Source organism: Gorilla gorilla, chromosome 4 (assembly GCF_029281585.2).
Source record: "Gorilla gorilla gorilla isolate KB3781 chromosome 4, NHGRI_mGorGor1-v2.1_pri, whole genome shotgun sequence".
Classification (NCBI taxonomy): domain Eukaryota; kingdom Metazoa; phylum Chordata; class Mammalia; order Primates; family Hominidae; genus Gorilla; species Gorilla gorilla.
Genome location: NC_073228.2, coordinates 20,691,990 through 20,715,832, shown reverse-complemented (window position 1 = coordinate 20,715,832; position 23,843 = coordinate 20,691,990). Strand labels below are relative to the sequence as shown.

The 23,843-nt window shown below is 38.1% G+C and overlaps 1 long non-coding RNA gene and 1 other non-coding gene across 6 annotated transcripts in view; both read right to left on the bottom strand.

The window, feature by feature from the left end:
* Positions 1-23,843, bottom strand: part of LOC109026875 (uncharacterized) — a 666,434-nt gene that overhangs the window by 499,015 nt on the left and 143,576 nt on the right. The gene's annotated exons all lie outside the window — the stretch shown is intronic.
* Positions 20,040-20,102, bottom strand: LOC115934814 (U7 small nuclear RNA). Its single transcript, XR_004070559.1, has one exon. It is a non-coding gene; the product is annotated as a U7 small nuclear RNA (small nuclear RNA).

The window sequence follows — 23,843 nt, the reverse complement described above, 5'->3', positions numbered from 1 at the left end:
GAGATGAAGAAAGGAAAAAATGGACCCTTAACAAAATAACTGTGGAAAGAATAAAGTCTTCCTTTTCTCCCATCAAAGTACTATCTTTAGAAGAATAGCAACTTTTTCTCCTTACTCTCATTAGTTTGCTAAAATGCATTCTGGGGCTTGAAAGAACTATGGCATGTCTTGAAAGGTGTTCTTCTGAATACTTACTTGCATGATGAAAGAATCATCTTATGGAATGATAAAGCAACTATATCATTATCAAAGAGAATGTGTGTTGAGAGACAATTCTCCATAGGTCTCTCACATTCTTTCATGTCTTGCAAGCAGAGTCACTAACTGCCCTTTGTTCCGGACTATCTTTTCAAAGATATCTGTACAAAAAACAACCTTGAAGTGTAAGATGTCTCTCTCTGGAGCAATAGGCAGGTATGGGTAATATCTGGTATAATAAAGACAATGTCTCCCACTAAAGTAAAAGGCAGGCATGCTTACTGCTCATTAGAAAAGATTCAGAGTCCCTAAGCTCAGAATTCTTCCCCTGTAAAAGGATCCACTGTGTGTAGGTGTTATCTGGCCCTCTTTAGGACGCCTTAGGGGAATCGGAGTTCAGAAAGCCTGTGCAAAAATGCTGGTACTATGGATACTATTACTGCTGTGAGTAATGAACTGTCTTTCATCTCTGACCCAAGAGTTGGATGCTTTCAACCAGCACCTAGTTTGTAAGCTAACTTACAAGCTTGTGAGTAGGAAAAAGATCTCAGATCTTCACAGTTCCTTACAATATAACCGGTCCCTACTATGGAAGTAGGTCATCAAAATCAGCTTTGTTAGCCTTAAATATTCATAGTATAAATGTAAGTTTGGCTTTGCTCTTGATACTCTATGATTATTACCATGCTACTCTGAGATTATAAATAATTAAATCCCTGTCAGACTCCCACTGAAATATTTATTCTCACTTACTATCCTTCATATCAAGTATTTCAATATCTTTTAAAAAAGAATATGCTTAATGAAGGTTGGCAGTAGTTTATGAAGTACTCTGTGCTTTCTGAGTGCAATTGGTCTGCTCTTTTCCATTTTCTTTTTTTTTTTATTATACTTTAAGTTCTGGGATACATGTGCAGAATGTGCAGGTTTGTTACACGGATATACATGTGCCATTGTGGTTGCTGCACCCATCAAGCCGTCATCTACATTAGGTATTTCTCCTAATGCTATCCCTCTCCTAGCCCCCCACCCACCAACAGGTCCCAGTGTGTGATGTTCCCCTCCCTGCATCCATGTGTTCTCATTGTTCAACTCCCACTTATGAGTGAGAACATGTGGTGTTTGGTTTTCTGTTCTTGTGTGAGTTTGCTGAGAATGATGGTTTCCAGCTTCATCCACATCCCTACGAAGGACATAAACTCATCCTTTTTATGGCTGCATAGTAATCCATGGTGTATATGTGCCACATTTCCTTTATCCAGTCTATCACTGATGGGCATTTGTGTTAGTTCCAAGTCTTTGCTATTGTGAACAGTGCTGCCATAAACATACATGTGCTTGTGTCTTTGTAGTAGAATGATTTATAATCCTTTGGGTATATACCCAGTAATGGGATTGCTGGGTCAAATGGTATTTCTGGTTCTAGGTCCTTGAGGAATCACCACACTGTCTTCCACAATGGTTGAATTAATTTACACCCCCACCAACACCAACCATGTATAGGCATTCCTATTTCTCCACATCCTCTCCAGCATCTGTTGTTTCCTGACTTTTTAATGATCACCATTCTAACTGGTGTGAGATACTCTTTTCCATTTTAAAAGAATATCAGCATAATGCATCACATTCATATAAGAACCTAGAGTTATGTTACACTGAAAATGCTACCTTTCTAAATAAGCCACATGTAATTAGAAATTGTGAGTTGTTACATGAGTGGGGACCCTACAAAATGAAATATATTTTTACATGGGATTTTCATTCATAAAATTGCTTTATATTATTTGTTTTACTTTTGATATGTTTCTCATTGGACTACTGTATCTGAAGATTAGTATTTATTGGGATCAACATGAGTTCTTGATAAAAATAAAGACTAAGTCACCCCCCCACAACCCGCTGCATTTTGTTTCAAGATTCCTGGGGTAATATTCAGGTACAGGAAATTAAATTACCCTAAGTGAAACCACCAAGTGATTCTGATGCAACACATTTAGACACGACATAAGATACGTTAGAATTGAAATCAAGAAGATTTGGGGTTCAAGTCCTTTGACTTTGAGCAAGATGTCAAAGCCTTAACTTTTTCAATGTCCTCATTTATAAAATGACCACATTACACTATAATTTCCACAAGTTTGTTTCATATTCTATGAATTTATAGATCAAGAAACCTCTGTTCTAGAGAGTCTTCTACTTGGCCCCATTTCCACAGAAAATAGAGCCTGAGGCAAATATTAAGAGCTTAATGCTTGTTTGGGAGGTGTAATCCAGGATGGTGGAGTGAAAGCAACAAGAAGTGAAGCAGGAACTGATGCGAATCAAACTCAAGATGGTCCATTATCAAGCGAGCCACTGCTTCATAAAGTGATAGAGGCCAGCACTGGGCTTTGCATGTTATCTTCTGGATGAAATCTGTGCTTCAAAACAATTCCTTAGACACAGGAGACTGAGATCATCAAAAGTGGCACATGAATGTCACTGGTACAATGTACCACTCAGATCCAAACATGCCCTTCCATCATATCTGGCTTTCAAAATACAATAATGAATGCTTATTATTTTGTGAGGACAAGAGGGCCCAGGAGGTATGTTAGGCTGAGGGAATCCGAAGTAGGTATAAATCAGCATTTGGCCATTTGTGTGTCCTCGTTTCCTCCTCAGAATATATTTATCTCATTTTTATTCCCTAAATATTCATATGAAATAATTGATCTTGTTTGTGTTTTAAATTAACAAGATGCAATTCAGATTGTAAGTTCTCTTGAATGTGACGATTCCTCCTAGTTTTAGGTTATCTCATACCTTTTGGGTCACAGTATCATGCATTTTGGACACTCAGACGTATTGTTTTCTGTTTTGTTTGATTCTGTGTTAAGACTGTTTCAAGGCATGGTGTGAAAAAAGGCACGAACATTGGTGACACAAAGTCCTGATTTCAAATCCTGTTCTGTCACTTGTTAGCGCATGACCTTGGCAAGTTAATTTAAGTCAGAGAATAATAATTTACTCTCTGGTAAAAGAATATTAATAATTTCCACTCAACAGTAAGTGGATTGGATAGACAGGACATATGACACATATAGGCATAGCGCCTGGCACATATATGGGAGATTAGTGATAATTTCCCCCATCACCTTTTTTTTTTTTTTTTTCTGAGATGGAGTCTCGCTCTGTTGCCCAGTCTGGAGTGCAGTGGCACAATCTCGGCTCGCTGCAAGCTCCGCCTCCCGGGTTCATGCCATTCTCCTGCCTCAGCCTCCCGAGTAGCTGGGACTACAGGCACCTGCCACCGCACATGGCTAATTTCTTGTGTTATTAGTAGAGACGGGGTTTCACCATGTTAGCCAGGATGGTCTTGATCTCCTGACCTCGTGATCAACTTGTCTTGGTCTCCCAAAGTGCTGGGATTACAGGCGTGAGCCACTGCGCCCGGCCCCCAATCACCTTTTCAATAAAGCTTTCTAAAAATATATCCTGGCTGATATCATTGTATCAAGCTATAAAATGGGGACCTTTCTTTAACAGTTTTTTGTAGATGAAAATTTATATTGAGAGATTAAAAAATCAAAAGGAAAAATCCCAAGTGTGGAAGAAGTATATTTAAAAATTTCTTTCTCCAGTAGACAGACCATTTCTGTTATCTACCTATTTATCTAACATATATCTAAGCATCTCTCTGTATACCTATCATCTCTATCTCATTCATCTACCTCTATCTATATCTCTATTTATATAAATATACTTATCTACCCATTTATTACATAGATATAGATATTTATCTTCATTTACAATTAAGGTCACAGTTGTTGTATATTAAAACTAACACGTTACCTCATGAAGAAAAAGAAATTGTGATCGGGGTTATCTGTTACCTGTCTGCATAAGCTTGTGTCTGTGAACAAAAGGGTAGGCATATTTTTACATTAACAAAACATAATTAACCATTTTCAGTAGAATGAGATTCCCTTGCTCATTTTAGCTGATGACTCCTGCCACAAATTACCAAATATACATAGAATTAGAACAATTATGTTTCTAAATCATCTAGGTCTCTGAGGTAACTAATTTTTAATTTTATGAAAATGGGAGCACATAATTTTTTATTTGAAAATTGTGGCTCATGAGCAAAGGCAGTCGTCTAAAACAGACACTCCTCTGGTGCTCTCTTCCTGATTTTGACCATGAATTCCTTTTAACCTGCTCAGGGATATGCAAGAAGTGGGAGGATTATCACGTAACATTATTTCCTTTGGAGAGTGGGGTAGGATTCTCCATCCCCTAATAATAAAAATTTTTACTGGTTGAAATTTCTGTGAGAAGGATGAGAGGAAAGAAAGAAAGGAATATGATAACCAGAGTCTGTGGCTGCACCCACATCCAGTTACTGTTCGCTGCATTTGTATGGGGTTTATCTTACTAGAATGCGATTACTGTAAACTGAAAGACTCAAAGCTAGACCAAAGGGGAACGGATTATGCAGGCAGTGGCTTTCCCAAGCATTTTACTCTATTTGGTCAAATCCTTTGATTGCTTTTTTCTGTCCTAACATATGTAGTTAAAAGAATGCAAACTATTCCCTGGATGTTTTCTACTCATTTTGTCTTTTTATAAATCTTAGTGATCTTATCTACACTAACTCAACTGGATGCTGCCTCCTTCTTTACAATGAATATCCCTATAATTCCCTCCTGATTTCCCTTTCTGAAAACCATTCCCACCTAACATATATTTATGTAAATGCAAAAGGAGATATCTGGAAAAACACACAACTAACTCTTAAAAGTGGTTACCCCTAAGAGAGGAGTGGGATTGGGAAATGGAGCACGGTGGGGAAGAACTTTCACTTTTTAGTCAATATACTTCTGTATGGTCTTCACTCATTACTCTGAAAATGTCTTTTGTGTTATGTTTTCAAAAAGAAGAAAATAAAAGCTTTTTCATAATTCTAGAAGAGAAATAAAAGAATATAAGGAAGAAAGGTTAAATAAAGTAAGCAAAAGGGAGTTATGGGAAGGAAGAGAAAAGAAGAGAAGACAAGAGAGGAGGGATGAAATGGGATTGCATACTGCATATTGTCAGTTTTTCCTGTCGTTTTTTTTTTTCCCCCTCCATGTTGATTTCAGGGACAATAATCCTGCCACTTGCAGAGTAAGCCCCTTTGTGACTTAGAAAAAAATGACATACCCTAGTTTGGAAAGATATTTAAAATTTCCATTCCCTATGTTAATAGAATTTGGAGATTCTCTAATGCTTCTTCCTCAGATCTAATAATCAATTAAAAATATATCAGAGTATCAAATATGTCACAATTATTCTAGATCTGATAGGTAGAGTGTGTCAATGATATTTATCTCTTTGCTAAAACACTGAGATAATTTATATAAGTTCACTATAACAAAAGAGTAAACTAGATCTACTGTGAGTTTAAATAGGAAGACTGGTAACAATAATAACAAGACCTCATTATTTATTTATTTATATTAAGTATCAGCTATATTTACTGTGCAAAATGCTAGAAAAATATCACAATAAAATAAAGCAGGTGCCAGACCTCATGAAACCTATAAAGGAAGGTGTAATAGTAGAAGTGATTCAAACAAAGAAGTTGGTTATCTTTAGGGGCACAGAATAAAACAGATATAATCAACTACAAAATAACTTTAAAAATAATTCCAGAACAATCTTTTTATTTTACCTAAGAATACAAACATATCATTCATAAGGCCATTCTTAATGAATAAAAGCTGATGTGCCTTCTTAAATTGAAAAAATTCTGTGCAGACAGTCCATGAAAAGTACAGATCCAAAAGAAAATTAAACTTACAAATGTGCTATGAGTGTTCTGTAGAAAAATAACTGTTTAAACATAAAATCCCATAATTAGCCTGGATCTCTCATTCAAGCACTGCAGGTCAAAACCACCAACTTTTCCAAGTCAATGGGGAAAAGCCTTCCATTTCTCTCTTGTGTATTTGGGTGTGTGTAATTAGACTTTTCCGATGCCAACAAAAACCCATGAAGACTTTCTTCATACAAGTTTAGATTGTTCCAGCTCCAAAAATGGGATCAGAACGTGCTGGTACACCATCAGCAACACCCCTGGATGGGAAATACCACCAAGCCATTTCAGCAAAGAAGTTACTGCTCTCCACTAAGATAAATATCTGAAATTTTTTAAAACATGGAATCAGTGGAGCAAAAGCAAAGGCTATTAGTCTAATGACTGCAATGGATTTGGTGTTGAATTTTGCCTGCTAATTTATATTAATTTCCTTGGTAGTTGATGTTTGAGCCAATGCTGCACATGAATGGATTACTGATGTGGTAAAATCTGAGGTCGCTGACCACTGTTATTAGTTAGCATTCGGTTTGCCTACATATTATATAAAATAAAAATAACAACAGTTTAAATAGGATAAAAGTCTCCCTCACTGTTTATGTTACACACACACACCCACACACCACACACACACATACACACACACACTGTGAGTTGGCTGTTTCGGGCAGTTATGGTGACTCTGCAGTGTTATCAGAGGCCCACATTCCTATAATTTTGTTCCACCCTGGTGGCACATTGAAGTGTCCAGTGATGACTACAATAGGTGATTCCCACACCACATGCTCTTCTGCATACAACTTTGCTCATTTCCAGTAAAGAGGTGGGGAAAAGTCATCTGTCCTCTTGGATCTGAGCTGGCCTCAGTGATTTGCAGGTAAGCAGTAGAGTGGAGCAGACAGAATGCTGTGTGATTTCCGAAGTTAGGTCATTAAAGACTGTGTAGCTTTGCCTGGTTTTCTTGAAGTACCTACTCTCAGAATCTCTAGCACTGTGAGAAGCCCCAGCACATGGACAGCCCATGCGTAGATGTTCTGGTTGACTGTCCTCGCTGAGCCCAGCCTCAAAATCATCTTAGTGAACTGGACATTTAATTAAAGAACGCTCCAAGTAATTCCAGTACTCAGTCATTCAAGACTTCACAGTTTAAACCCCAGCCATTATAAAGCTTTATAGGTCAAAGACAAGTCATCCCATTGTGCTTTATTTGAATTTCTGACCCCGAGAATCCTCACACATTATAAAATAGATGTGACTTTACATTAGTAAGTTTGGAGAGGTTTGTTATGCTATAATAGATAATTGATATAAACACAGTCATCATGTTGCTGAACCCCAAGGTGTATGCTAGAGATGCTGCCTCTGTATTCACGTTCCAGGCATCAAGAAAGAGGAGACAATTCCATTTGGAGGAAGCAATTCTGCTACACGTCATTGATGAAAACCTAGTCATATGGATTTACTGAGTGCCACAGCAGGCTGGTGAATGTAGTCTTAAAGATAAGCACCAATATTCCCAGTTAAATATTCTGTGTTACCAACTAGAAGTCTCTGCAACAAATGTCTACTTTTTTTCTCAATTTGATATTAGACACTCCCACTTTTAAAATTCGTTGTTTAAGATAAAGTGTTATGTCTATGAAAACTCTTACTAATGTACAAATGGAAAACTAAGAAGGGTAACACCTAAATGTGGACATTTTTATAAAATCACCATCTTTCTTATGAAAACAGATGGCATTGACAAGGCAAAGGATAGTTAAGAGACCCAAGGACATTGCCTCAGAATCAAAGAGGGAAATCCAGTTGCAGCTTAAAGGTTAAAGGTCTTGGACATTTGAGAGTAGGAGTACAATGGTCATAACCTAGACTAAAATTATTTTTTAATTAGCTAAGGATTTACAAGGAGATAAATCTTTAATATTCTCATTCTTTAGGCAATTTTTAAGATATTGCTACAAAGGTAGTTCTGATGATTTTATGTGAGAATAATTTATTCCAAAATAGACAGGTCTCTTTTAAAACTACCTTATCTTCAATTTAAATTCCTAAGTCCTATATCTTCTTTTGAATGGTGATTAAAACATATTTTTGTGCAAAGGTATGCTTCTTTAGATAGCTAAAACCTAGCTTATATAACCATTAATGGGTAGTGATTATCTAAATTTAACCTGGGACAAGAATTTGTTTCAAATTGTACCAAAATCTCCATTGAGAGCTTCCTCTGTAATCACCCTGAATATTGATTCCCTGAAAGCAGAAGCTATTTTAAAGACGAGTTAATTTCTTCATTGAACATTGCTACCTAGAGAAAATCTGTCAAAATACTGTAGGGATGGTGGGCAATTGACTGGACTTAAATATGTTTCTTCTAAGCTGGAGGATGCTTATCAAACTACAACCTGGAATGGTCTTGGAGTGAAATTGTTCTTCCATTCTCTAGCAATAGGCCTCTGAGGGACCTGAGAACAGTTATTGTGCTAATCATGATAATAATAATAGTAATAATAAATAGCATTTAATAACTGTTGCTTATGAGAACTAATTTGTGTCAGACACTTGGTGAAAATGTTCACATTTTATCTCAGTTAGTCTTTATTACAACCCTGTGAGGTCATTTCTACTGTTATCCTCATTTAACCAGTAAAGAAATGGAAATTAAATAATAGGGCCAATATCTTGCAGAGCTAAGATTGAAACTCAGGCCATTAGGCAGATGGAAACACCAGGGGAACATTATGTGAATTCTGAGACTTATATGTCTGTCATTCTGTCTCATATTCCATCTCTTTTGACCTGAGTTTTTTTTTTAACCATATAAAGCCATCCCTTGGTATGGATGGAGGATTGGTTCCAGGACCTCCTATAGACACTAAAATCTATGGTGACTCAAGATACAAAATGGTGTAATATTTGCATATTACCTATGCACACCCTCCTGTATATTTTAAGTCATCTCTGGATTACTTGTAATACCTAATACCATGTACATTTTATATAAATAGTTGTTATACTGTATTGTTTAGGGAATAATGACAAGAAAAAAATGTCTGGGCATGTTTGGTAGAGGCACAATTTTTAAAAATAGTTTTGATCTATGGTTGCTTGAATCCAGGGATGCAGACCTCATGGATAGGGACGACCTTATCCATGTTTAAGGTTGAAAATTTAATGTTTAAGGTTTTTTCCGTGGAGTGAATCCACTGACCCAGGCATAAACATTCCAAAGCCTGTCGACTTAGGCTACTTTCTAGATAGAGAGGTAGATAGAGGACAATAAGCCACAATGCCACCAGGATGTAGGTGAGTGTGTCAGAGGGAGGGAGTCCCTTTGCTTCCTTCCTTCCTTTTGTTTATTTATTTGTCCTTTATTGCAAGACAAGTTTCCCTAATAGAGGTATGTGGCTTAGAGGCAGCCTCCCTTGAATATGCTTTGGGAGAGAGCCTAATACCTCATATTTCTAAAAAGAAAAAAAAAACCACACGCGCGCGCGCACCCACCCACCCACCCACACACACACACGCTCATATATATATTCCAAGCCAAAAATATCAAGCAGCTCATGGCTGTTAAAAAGCCAGGCAAAGCTGCGTCCCACCCTTCAGTGTTTTTCTTTCAAACACATTGACCACCCTCCTTTCACAACATCTTATTTAGTGAAGCACGCGTTGTCCAAACGGAATAAAATGTTGCAACACTGAAATCTGGATTCTGCCTGAAGTTCTCCTTCATCGACACACTTTCTCACTTTTTTCCCTCCTTCAGTGCTAGGCATCATAGCAGAAATCTCTCCGTGGAGATCTGGAGGGAAAGGGGTTAATTTGAGAGGCTTGGAGCCAGACCTCTCTTAACTGGGGAGTTGGCAGCCAGCAGTTTGGAACACTGCCTCGAATGTCTGACTGAAGGTTTTTATTATCCTTTATGCCCAAAGGTGGCTTTTAGACACCCACAGCAGCACACGGACCTCTGATTGGGATTCGACAGACGGGAGCCAGAAAGCTGTCTGCCCTTTTCGCGATGACTGGGGAACCCCACGGAGGAAACCACCACCCCCTTCCTCAACCTGAGGCTGGACGTGCCCTCCCTCACCCTTCAATAAACTTCAGACCTGTCAGGGGAGTTGTAAAATCAGTGTGGAGTTCTGAGAGTTGGTGGGGGAGGGGGTGAGCAGGAGAACAGAGGGGGCGTGAGAGATGGAACGAAGAGTGAGGCAGGTCTACCGGAGACAAAATAAATGGTAAGAAGAAAGGAAAGAATAGGAGAGCTGAAAACAAAGAAAAAGTAACGACATGAAGACAAAGTTGATGACACAAATGAGAATTACAGAGAACAAGAAAGGTGAAGAGAAGAAAACAGAGATAAGGGGAAAAAAGTTAAGAGGCTAAGAAGCATCCTCATCCAAGAACCACAGATGCCTCACTTGCCTTTGTTATCCACAACTCAGCTATATGAAGGGTTAGCGTTACCATTTGTATGGTGTTATTTTATCCATACAAGATTCATCCTGACCTATGCGATTAAAATTGACCCATGTTCGCCAGGGTGAAACCCTGTAGCACCCAAGAAAACTTTGAAAGTATCCTAGGCTCCAAAGCAGTAGCTTTCTGATTTGTTTGATTTTTCCCTTCCCAGAAGGAAATACAAAGGACCCAGGTATTTGAAAGCAGATTGGAATCAAACACCGACAAGACGCTGTTCTTATATAACATGGTGGTTATGAGCATCCAAAGAGATGGTCCATGCAGAGGAGGTCAAACACAAATCCAGTAGGAAAAGTGTGTTCTTTTAGACAGCCTGGTGCCACCTTTAGTCTCATTCCCATGTAGCCTCCTGAGATCAATATACGAATCCATTCATCAGCTCACAAACTCTGCTTAGAGACATCCTGAAGCCCTATTGCTTAAGGAGTCAGCATTCTACATGACCCGGGGAGCTTGGGGGCATTTAGCATTTATTTAGCAAGAACGGCAATGAATGTTTCAGGGCTTTACTGCACTCAAAGTGCCTCTTTCTCAGCCATCATCTTTTGGATCGGCACATTACCATGTCATACAAGGAATGGCAGATGTCATTCATATTTCCAATTAGCAAAGAAGGGAAGCAGCAAAGTGAGTCTCAAAGTGCGTTCCATAAACCACATTCTAATTATCTTGTTAAAAATGCAGGTTTACTGACCTCTACGATATAGAGAGACTAAATTCGACTCTGGTGGAAGCTGTATTTTTACAATGCACTCTAATAATTCCAAGGCCACTGGGTTTAAGAAGCACAGGGCTGGCAGACTGGAGACGCATATTATCGATATCTCAATGGGGCTTTTACAACAGCTCACTTATTTCCATTTTTATAGATGATAAAACAGCAATTCGATGAGATTCAGTGATTTGTCCAAAGGCACATCAGAGTCCATTGCAAATCAGCAAGGGGTATAACTAGCAATATCTGACTAAACAGAAATAAATGTACAACTAGAAATAAAACCTAGATCTTTCAACTTCTGGTTTTCTTTGTTCTTTGAACTATGTCAGGCTGCCTCCTTCTGACATAGGAGAGATTTGACGGTGGCTCTTTTAAAATCTGCTATGGTAGCTCTCAAAGTGGGTAATAATAGTGTGTGATTTATTTATGCCTCACAGTATCATTCCTGGTGAAAACAGGCCTCCAGTCTTGATCACGCTCCCCTAAATGTGGTCCTATGAAAAAATGCACACTTCCTACTCAGACATGAAACTATGTTAGTTCCTAAGCAAAATCTTTAAGCCATGGGAATTGGAAGGATCACTATTCCAATAGCTAAATTGTAATTATATTAGGTGTTCCAGGCACCATTATAAATTCTTAATGCATGTATTAAATAAAACAGATGAGCTCATTCACTTTTTTAAAGCAAACCACTGAGGTAAGTACCAGCACTCCCTGATGAAGACGGTGAGACCCGATGTGACTTGCCCAAGTTTACACAGCTCTAAGCTGGGCAATGAAGAAAGGATGTTTTGCTCTAGAGGAAGCAAGATTAACCACCACTAATACTGCCTCTCTGTCTACAGTGGTGGGAGTGTACGACGGGCATTGGGGTTGGGAAGCTCTGTGTAAGTTTCAGTGGAGAAAAAAATATTCCCCAAATAGCTCAGGAATGTGCCAGCAATATAGAACTATAAATTTACTTTTGCATAAGGCATCTAAAGGCACATTTAAAATAAATCATCACCTTTAAAATCAATCAATCAAATAATACAGATGTACAAGTGACCATGAAGCTGATGTGGTTCAGTTATTTTATTTTATAGATGAGGAAATTAAGGATCTGAGAGGTAAAGACCTTTTTCTAAAGTCTCAGATTGCACAAAGGCAAGTATTGGCCAAGTTGTGTAAGTTGCGAATACAATCAATTTCTTGAAACAGTGCCTTAGGTTAGAATGTCAGTATTGTTCTAGTGCCATGATACTGCTCAATCACTAGCATCCACAAAACCTCAGAAGGATACAGCAGTAAGTGTTTGTTGCTCACAAGACTGGTTTGGTTATCTAGGTGCCTCTGCTGATTTTTGACTGAGCTTTCAAATTTCTGGGGGTCAGTTGACTACTGATCAACCTGCGATGGCCTCAGCTGTGGCAAGCTGGCCCTATCACATAGATCTCTCATCCTCTAGCTTGGAACACTTTTTTTATGTCAATGGAAGAAGTGCAAGCACACGACAGGAAATGTGTACACATCATTTCATGCTTCTGCTTGCCTTGATGTGACTCCAATCATCTAATTGACCAAAGCAAGTCACCTGGCCAGCCCCTGACCAGAACTGGGCAAGGGACACAGAAACAGAGGGTCAGTGGATTACAACCATTAATGCAATTAATCTACCACAATGAGGGAGGAGGAAAGGCCTGGCATGGAAGTAGTTTCAAGGAGGAGGCAAAAAATCAAATAAGGCCAATTTATGCAATGTTCATTTTAACATCCAAACTTTGAAGTCACATCTTCCATTTTAGGGCTCATTTGCTATATGTAATAAAGAGAAATACATCATTTTGCAGAAGTAAGGAAAGTGCGGAATTTAAGAAGCCTGCACCATTTTATAAAAGCAGGTTTACCATGCTAGTAAGCATCATATTGAATTTAGAGATTCTGGCACATGCTCCAACTCCACTTAGGTTATTCATAGATAAACATAGATTCCTTTTCAGAACAACTGGGAAACATATATATATATATATATATATATATATATATATATATATATATATAAAATTTAATTTTTTAATTTGATTTAAATTTTAAAATAAAATTGAGTTTTAATTACATATATTATAAATTATATATGTACATGTGCATGTGTATATATATGTCATGCAACAGGAAACTTTATAATGGATCCATCAACTTTAGTTTAAGAAGTGAATTTACTTTGTTTAATTTACAAATGATCAAAGTATTAGCAATTTATAAAGGATTAACATATTTGAAAATTTTTCAGAATTATCCTAGGACTAATTTGGATACTTATAACAAAACATTAATATGCTGTACTTTGGTTAAATCAGAGATAATATTTTTAAATGGAGACCTATTTTTTAATATGTATGAGTATGTGAGGAAAATGTTGTTAAGGATTAAAATACCTTTCTCAAGGAGGTAAAATTCAAGTGTTGCATTTTTTAAAAATTGTAGCTGTTATTCCTGGTAAAGACCAAAACTATTTTCACCTTCTCTCCATGCTGTTTGGACTCATTCCATAACTAACCTTCTTCTGTCACTTCCCAAGTCTCTTAAAATGACTTCTTTAAAAACACACATGGACTCATACAGCCTCACAAGCATACAAGCTCTCATACAAGTGAGATTAAAAAAAAAAACAACAGAAACAAATAAAAACAAATAAGCACAATCCTACTAATATAAACTCTTGCAAAGTCTGGCAATAAAGATTATCTCACGTATTCTATTAAAGTGCCATTATAAAATAAAACAAACATAAGTATCAAATAGCTTCATCATAGCTGTTGGCTTCTCAAGAAACTGAGGCTATAGAGCTTTGGCTGCCTTTTATGTTTATTTCAGAAAAATAAAATTATTATAAACAGATTGCTATTGTAGTGTTACCATGGTCCCCTTGCCAGGTCATTGTAAGAGGTTAATAGGTTAAAATTTGATGTTGCAATGTTATCCTTTAAAATAAAATGCTACTCTAACAATGAGTGCAGTACAACAGCTAAATTGAAGGATATCAAGATGGTTTTGTCAAAATGCTCTGCTGTCCAGTGACCTCTTTTTCACGATGCCAGGGAATCCTATGTATTATATTGCCTGCGAATTTTTGATTTATTAGAAGAAGCATTTTTTTTTAAATCGTGGAGGCAACAGTAACTTCATTAACCTGTAGGTGGAGATAATAATAGTCATAAAAGTAATATGGATGACTGCACAGCTCTACAAATATACTAAAAACTATTGAATTGTGTCCTTTGAATGGATGGATTGTATAGCATATGAATTATATCTTAATAAAACTATATAAAAATCAAGAGAATTTTTTTTTACAAAAAGAAATACGGATAAGACAAAACAACAAGCCAGAGACTGGTAGATTGAATCAGTTGGAGGGTTTCTTTTCCCACATTCAGTGGCATATAAAATTGCCTCCCAATGAATAAATTCAGTCTTCTGGTGGGATCTGTCCATTTTCTTTAACAAAAAGTTTAATTATTTATCTCCATCACTATTTATTAACAACTGTTAAACTCCATGATGTCTTGTGAGCTGTGTCTGTCTTCTCTAGCTACGGGAAGTATTTGATTATTATCTTCTAAGAATTTGGAAGGAAAAGGATGTGATTGAGGTCTCTTAAAAGATTCCTGGGGAACCAAATTTTCTTCAGTAAATGTTATCAGAAATGAGACAGATTTCACATCATCAGTCTTCATATGTATTAGAATTTTTCTCTGTGAGCAGAAATGCACCTAAGACTTTACTAGCTGAAATTTTTTATTTATTCTCAATGTGTTGAGGTATGAGGTCAGACTTGACACAAGACAAGATTGAAGACTTGCTGAAACAGGGAAGAGGCTCGGAAAACACCTCTCCCTAGGACATGCCCATCAGCACCACGACAGTTTACCATTGCTATGGCAAGACCTAGGAGTTGCCACCCCTTTCCAGGGCAACACCCGGAAATTACCACCTGTTTTTTAGAAATTTCTGGATAATCTGCCACTTAATTTGCACATAATTAAAAGTGGGTACAAATATGACTACAGTACCACCTCTGAGCTGCTACTCTGGGCACCCTGTCTATGGGGTAGCCCTGCTCCACAAGGAGCAGGATCTCTACTGCTGCTGTGCTCTGCTGCTTCAATCAAAGCTGCTGTCTAACACCACCAGCTTGTCCTTGAATTGTTTCCTGGGCAAAGCCAAGAACACTCCTGGGGTAAGCTCCAATTTTGGGACTCACTGGCCTTGCATCACTGTTATTCTGTATTTTTCCGTAAGTATCAATTTGTATGCAATTTAAAAGGTGGTAAAAATGCCCAAACAACTATGAGAAGTGATCTATTCAGTTAAACACACACATAATGTCATTGTAACAGAAAATAGCTTATTATTATTATTTGGCTTGCTTATATTTGCTTAACTTCTGGGGCTAAATTTGTAGATAAGAGCAGTCAAACAGACATAGTGTATTAGTCCATTCTCACACTGCTATAAAGGTACTACCTGAGACTGGATAATTTACGAAGAAAAGAGGTTTGACTGACTCACAGTTCTCCACAGCCGGCGAGGCCTCAGGAAACTTACAATCATCGCAGAAGGTGAAGGGAAACAAGACACGTTTTATGTGGTGGCAGGAGAGAGAGAGTGAAGGGGGAAGTGCCACTTTTAAACCATCAGATCTTGGGAGAACTCACTATCGTGAAAACAGCATAGGAGAAACCGCCCACTCAAAATCCAATTACCTCTGACAAGGTCCCTCCCTTGGCACATTAGGATTACAATTCCAGATGAGATTTGGGTGGGGACACAGTGCCAAACCATATCACAGAGCCTTATACCATTTCTATTGTTCCTTGAACATATATGTTTTTTGTTTGGGTCACTGGCTTGCCCTTTGGAAGCAAAACAGCAAGCTCCTTTGAGTATTTTACTTTTTTTCTATTAATTGAACAGATGAAAGTTAAAAAAAAAATAAGGATTCTAAACTCATGTAGCTGTTTACCAAATAGATCTAACACATGTGAATATATTTTCATTTTTTCAACCTGCTTTGATATATAGTGTATGTTTGACCCTTGCAACAACCATGTTAAAAATTCTAGTTGGAATGGTTTTTAATCTCTCGAAATTCCTAGAATACTTTCCTATTTCTTCCCGGAGGTTCATAGAATATTTGCTAACTATACTGCTATTTGTGGATGTAGTTTGTCTAACTTAATGGATTATAAATGTTTCAAAAGCAGGGGCTTATTCCTTCACCCTATGCAATCCCCTATAGCACTTAACACCAAATAAATCGGTGCAGATATGCCCAATTAGCAAATAAATGGAACTACAAAGAGACTAACCCAAATTTTTTCTTAAATTGAAAAGCAACTTTAGGTCTCCAGAAAGCAATTTTAAAATATGTATCAATATCCCTTGAGTCAATTTCCCATTCAAGATATCTACGCTAAGGAAGTAACCTTAGATGCAATCAAAAGATGTTATCCTAGCATTATTTAAAATATGGTTTTAAAGGAAGTGGCTTAAATGCAAATAAATAAATAAATAAATGAAATAGTATGCAGTCCCTAAGTATGAGGTTTTACATGGTTTTCAAATTCATGAAAAATACTCAAAATCTATAGTTATGTTAAAATATATATATATTTTTATTGTTTTCTAGGTTTCAGAACACGATTGCTCATATGTTTTCAAAATGGTTCTTTTAACAAGATACATTGGAAGACATATATTTATAGATTAAAACAATCTAGAGTCTGGGATTTGTTTGGAAATATGAGGTGAATAAGTAGGTAGAAGTACAGATGAATAAAGGACTGACGATGAGTTGATAAATTATAAACTAGATGATGGGTACATTGGGTATACTATTGTTCTATTTTTTAAGTCTTTTTTTTGGCAAAGTCTTACTCTGTCACCCAGGCTGGAGTGAAGTGGCATGATAATAGCTCACTACAGTGTCAAATTCCTAGACTCATGCAATCCTCCCATCTCAGCCTCCCAAATAGCTGGGACTACAGGCGTGCACCGCTATGCCTTGCCAATTTTTAAATTTTTTGTAGAGACAAGGTCTCACTATGTTGCCCAGGATGGCCTCCAAGTCCTGGGCTCGTGATTCTTCTGCCTCAGCCTCCCAAAGTGCTAGGATTACAGGCGTGAGCCACCACACCAAGTCTATTGTTCTATTTTGTATATGTTTAAAGTTCCACAGTAGAAAAAATTCAAAAACCACGTGTATGTATCATCTAGGTGAGTAAGATAGCTTCCATTTGTCCTACTCCCCATATAACTTTTCCATTCTCATCCTCATTGGTCTCTGCCTGATAGAGCTTGTCTTAGTTTATTTGTATTGCTATCAAGGAATACCTGAAACTGAGTAATTTGTAAAGAAAAGAGATGTAAGTTTCTCACAGTTCTGCAGGCTGTGCAAGAATCATGGTGCTTCTGGGGAGGCCCTGAAGCTGCTTCCACTCATGGCAGAAGTGAATGGGAGCAAGCATGTGCAGAGATCACATGGCGACAGAGAGGAAGAGAGAGAGAGGAGGAGGTGCCTGGCTCTTTTAAACAACCAGTTCTTACAGGAACTAAGAGTGAAAACTAACTCATTCCCATGAGACTGGCACCAAGCCATTCACGAGGGATCTGCTTCCATGACCCATACACCTCCCACCAGGCCCCCACCTCTGACACTGGGGATAACATTTCAACATGAGACTTGGCAGGGTCAAACAAAACATATCCAAACCACAGCAGATGCTGACCTGCAAGGCTGGTTCCCTGAGCATATAAACTGTGCAGTTGTTCACATGTCCCCATGCTCAGAAGGCTCTCACTCTTGGTTTAACACTCTCTTGTCACCTTCCTGAAATTGTAATAATTTTTGAATAGGTGCTGTAATTTTTTATTTGCACTGGGTGCTATAACTTAGGTAGGCAGCCAGTCTTGCTGAATTATATTAGTGTGTGCAGTAAAGATTTAACTCAGTGCAAAGAAAGATTTGTTCCTTTCCTCCTAACTCTTGGGAGGTCATCTCTAAGCACTTGGAATGTCCTCCCTGATAAGAATGCCTTTGTTTACCTGGGGGTGATAGGGACATGCCAGAGTCTTTATGGCAATAGTGTTATAGGGTGGGCCACAGTAACAGCTCAATGTCTGGAGTCACTAGTGACTGAGTTCAACCACACAACAGTCATATATATGAAAGTGGCCAATTCTTAATATAAACTCTGGACACCAACGCTCAAGTGAGCTTTCTTCATTGGCGATTTATCTGTATATTGTCACACATCATTGCTAGGAGTAGTTAATGCCATCTACATGACTCCACTAGGAGAGGACATCTGGAATCTCTACCCCAGACCCCTTCTCAACTTTGTTCTATGTGCCTCTGTGCCTCTTCCCTTTGCTAATTTTGACCTGCATCCTTTAGTGTAATAAGCCATAAGCATGAGTATTGCAGTTTTGCTGCAGTCTGTGAGTACTTTTAGCAATTTTTTTTTAATGGAAGGTGGTCTTGGAGACTCCCTCAAACTCACAGGTTAACCTTAATGGGTTTCCATGTCCTCTGGCTTACTGTTGAGTTCCGTCAATGCAGAGGCCCCGTAGAAAACTGGGGAAAGATAAATGAGAGGTCAACGTATTTATAATCCTGATTCTCTCCCCATGAGAGAGTGTCTTATGCTGGCTGTGTCTCTGAAAGTCAGAGGGCGTAATGCTCCCACAAAGCATCCTGTTTCATATGATGCTTTCTAGCTTCCTATAACCTTCCCCTCATCTCTTTGGCTGACAGCCCTTCCACTTCTGGATCCCTTACATTCAGCTACACCTTTGCAATGAGTTCCTTTGAAAGCAAACCATCTCATGTTTTCATTTTTGTTTTTCCTAACGTAAGCAGGTCTTCTGTTTCCTGCCTGTCTTCCTGTTTCCTATCTGGCTGATAGAAAATACAAGGGCAAGAAGTATACAAAATGCGGGGTGGCAATGATGGTTGCATACTGTATTTTTTTATTGCATTGTTTTATATTTTGTAATAAAACCTTTCATACTTTTGTTATCAAGAAAAAATATTATTTTTAAAAAAGTAGTAATGCATGGGACAACTAGCAGTTCTACTGTCAGACATCTTAACCTCTGAATTGTGCCCTTTCTTCATTTAACCAACTCTCTATTTGAGGTCAGTAATCCCTTGACCCTCCCTTTGTTCTTCGTCATCACTCACTGGCTATTTTGGCTACTATCCCTTCCTTCCCTCTCACGCTGTGAAAACTCCCTTAGGATTGCTGAGTGATGACTTGCTGTTGATCCTGGAGTTTTCATTTTTCTTTTACTTTGAGTCCCCACAGATGTGGAGGGTGATTTCTAAGAGTGGAAGTTGGTTCCATCCTCCCGGCTGCCTGGTTCTCTCTAGCTTTCCCAGCGCTCTAGAGCACGGAGGTCGCAGAGAGGAAAGACAATGTAAAGCAACAAACATAACCAGAAAAGGCCAATTTCATCATTTTGTTTTTCATAAATTCCCCCCAAAATAGGATGATCACACCCTCATTATTAAATGTGGTCTAATTTTTAAAAGAAAATTTATCTTATATTAGTAACTATTTCCTAAAATGTCGAAGTTAATATTTAAATCCTGTTAAGTGTTCTTGTAGTTGTATTGACTGCACTATACTTATCCCAATTGCTGGGATTACACAAAAGGATAAAAACAGCTATGAATATTATATAATATTTAATGATACCTAATTTCTTATAGAACTATGAGGTAATTAAATACTTTGTTCCTTTTTTAATTGAGGCTTTCAGGTACAGGCTAGAAAACTTGCTAGACAAATTCTAACAGAGCTGTTATCAAATACTTTGTATAATGCTTTTCACAGGGAACTTTGTATCAGAGCATAGAGATGGTTAGAGATCAGTGCTCCTGTTAGATTTGAGGCGAATGGAGAGAAGGGAACTGAAACTTGTTAAAAATCTACAACATGCTATGCACTATATACACATCATGCTTTACAGATATCGTCTTGTTCAACTGTATTGTAAGCTAGGTATTGTTATTTCTATTTTGTACGCAATTGTCCAAATTTTATAGCTGGTAACTTTGATTCAAATCTTCATACTTTTCAATATGGCAAACTGCTATATCAATAATGTTAATTTGTCTAATACATATCTTTTGTTCAAATTCAAGCCCATTAGATCCTTTTGTTAAATGAACAAATTATGTTAACAATTTTAAGGAATAATAATATCAACTAGTAGAATTTCCAGATATTGGGATAAGTGGCTTTTTCATATAAGAAGTCAATAATGTCAAGTTAAGAAAATAAACCTTCAAAGACAATCAGAGCTTTACATCTCATAGAAGAATCTGAGTAATAACCTTCCTGTGTAGGAAATAGTTATGTTTTCAGTCTTTAACATGGTCAGACTAAAAATATAACCATCATTGATTAAGTTCCTGATTTATTCTTCATATACCACAGTAGAATCTCTAAATATGATTGGCACCTAAGATGACCTTTTGTGGCCCTGAAATAGATTTTCAGGTTAAAAAAAAATAGGGTGACTATGGCTGGAAAAGTTCAGGTCCAGGTTCATGTCACAACTGGATGAAGCCATGGATTAGGATTTCCTCACTTTCGAGCCTTGGTTTTTGTTAAGCTTGTTTCACTTAACACATGGGCCTTTTGCCCTGCTGGGTGAGTCAAAGATGATCTACGCCAGGGCTCTCACTAATACTAGTTTGTTTGTTTGTTTGTTTTTTCTCATCCCCTCAATATCCTCTGGAGTTGGAGAGGTTTTCTTATTATCTCCTCAAAACCACTGAGTTATTGAACTGCTGAATTCTGACTAAAGCCACTAAACCCAGGCAATGCCCAGCAGGAGATAAGAGATTTATTTGGTGGAAAAATTGAACCAATGAGTCTCTACACTCTACGACTCTGGACACAATAGAGGACAGTAGGACTAAGAGGAAGTCTGCACTGTGACCTGCAAAACATGTGCCCGTGTCCAATAGCCCCACTGTCACCCAGACAAAATTCCTACAGAACTCCCCAAAGAAAACCTCCCAGCACCTCTGCAGCCAACATTTTTGGTGTCCCTCTACCAACCCCACCATCTGCAGGTCTTTCAAGTTCCCTTTATCATATCAGGGAACCTGTCCCCAAGCCTTTGTGTGCTTTTCTTCTAAGAGCTGGCACCTGGGACTCTATTTGAAGGGCACTTTTCCTACTGGAGCCTCTTTGTCCTGTATGCCAAAGAGAGAACTAAAGATGTCTGAGAGTTATCCTTCTCCTCAGATGACACTTAACCAGTGACTGACTCAAGAGGGTGTGTGAGAGCCTAGCTCATATACCCTACCCTACAGTTTCCCTGTAGCTTTGGACTGGAGTTGGGATTTTGCCTGGAATCTTACTCTTCCTTGCCTTCTTCCTCTTGTCCGCCATGCTAATCCCACTCTTAACAATATCACAAGGGTGTTTGCTTAATAGATCACTTCCATAAGAATTCTCCCTTAGCACTTGCTTTTGGAGAACTTAATCCAAGATGACACCCAATCACTATACAGAAAAACACCAAACACACAGACTTTTCCATATGTTATCTAGTGCCTCAGTCCTAATTATATATGTACACCCAGGAATCACCAAGCTTCTGAATAAAGCTTCCAAGATGAAATTCAGAGGCAAAACAAAACAAATCAATATGAAAATCAGGGAACAAAAACAACAAAAACAAAAACGCCAAAAGCTCAGTGTCAATGTCAGTATTTACATTAGGTTTGAGTGTTTATATTATTTTAACATTACAAATAGTTTTCATCAGCATCATCACCTGGGAACTCATTAAAATGAAAATTCTCAGGCTCACCCTGGAACCACCGAATCAAAAACTCTCTGGGTAGAGCCTAGCAGTTTTGATTTTTAACAAGCCTTGCAGTCAATTCTGATCTACCCTCAAGTTGAAAATAACACATCAGAAGCATGTAATAACAACAATAATAAGTTGTTATATAAATACATTAAGAGAATGGGAGAAGAAAAGTGTCTGTTGGGAGGATGGAGAAGCAGAATCTTAATCTCATTTATCATAAGTAGAAGTCAACAGATTAGTAACTAGGATTGCTATACCAATAAATAGCACCATTCATTCATTCACTGGACAAAAGTATTGAGTACTTATTGTATTCTAGGCATGGTTCTTCATTCTAATACAACAACAAGCAAGAAAAAAAGTTGCCGTTCTCCTGAAGCTTACCTTCTAACTGGGGAAAAAATAAACACACAAATAACAAAAGGAAAAACACATGAGGCACTGATGACAGAGGGACAGAGCATCTATTTTACATTGAGAACTTAGGAAATACTCTGATAAGTGACATCAGAACAGGCAAAAGACACAGAAGCAGCCCCAGCCCAATCGTTTGGATCTTTACAGGCTTTGGGAAAGGTTTGGGGATTTATTGAGTGAAACAGGAAGGCAGTCCAGGATTTTGAGAAGATACACAACTTGATCAGACTTATGTTAAGGCTCTGTGGAGGTGGAAAGTTGTATTTTCCAAGTAGGGCCATAAAAATGTTTCTCATCCCACATATTTTTCTGCAATGTGTCCCTGACATGTCTCTCATTGGAAAGTAAAATCTGTGTCCTCTCACTCAAATCTGGGGAAGTTTGTGACTTTCAGTGATTGTCAAGGCTAAGTCAGAAAAGGCAATGCAACTTACTTTCTCTTTCTTTCTTCCTTCCTTTCTTTCTCTCTCTCTCTCTTTCTTTCCCCTCCTTCCCTCCCTTCCTCCCTTCCTTCCTTCCTTCCATTTCTCCTCTTTTTCTCTTCCTCTTTCCTTCCTTCTCTTCTTCCTTCTCTTTCTCTCTCCTCTTTTTCTTCCTTCCTTCTTTCCATCCTTACCTCCTTTCCTTTCTCTTTCTTCTCTCCTTCCTTTCTTCCTTCCTTTCTTCTTTCTCTCCTTTCCTTTCTTCTCTTTCTCTCTCTTTCCTCTTTTCTTCCTTCCTTTCATCCTTCCCTTCTTCTTTCTCTTTCTTTCTGTTTCCTCCCTCCTTCCTTTCTTCCTCCCTTCCTTCTTTCCTTTCCTTCCTTTCTTCCTTCCCCCTTTCTTTTCTCTCTTCCCTCCCTCCCTCCCTTTCTCTCTCTCTTTCTCTCTTTCTTTAAAAATTTGTTGAGAGCATTCACGTTTAGACTCCCGAGCCTTCAAATGAGAGAGCTAAGGCCATAGAAAGGCCTCCTGTGGTCACCCCAGGGAGCTGTTCTAACACTCACATGCTCCCAAGCCCAGGTGCCAGCCAGGTGAGTGAGGAAGACACACTTAAGTGATCCCAGCCCCAGCTTTCAGGTCCCAGCATTTGACTCTTCCCAGCTGAGGCTTTAGATACTGTGGCACCTCAAAGAAAAGACAGATCATCCCTGCTGTGCCCTGTTCAATTCGCTGACACACAAAATCTTTAGCATAATACAATAATTATTTTACACCACTGAGTATGGGTGGTTTGCTATGCAGCAATTGTAGCTGAAACAGTGACAGATAGATTTCAGGACCTTGCTACAAACAGAGCCCTCATTACCAGAAGCATCAATAT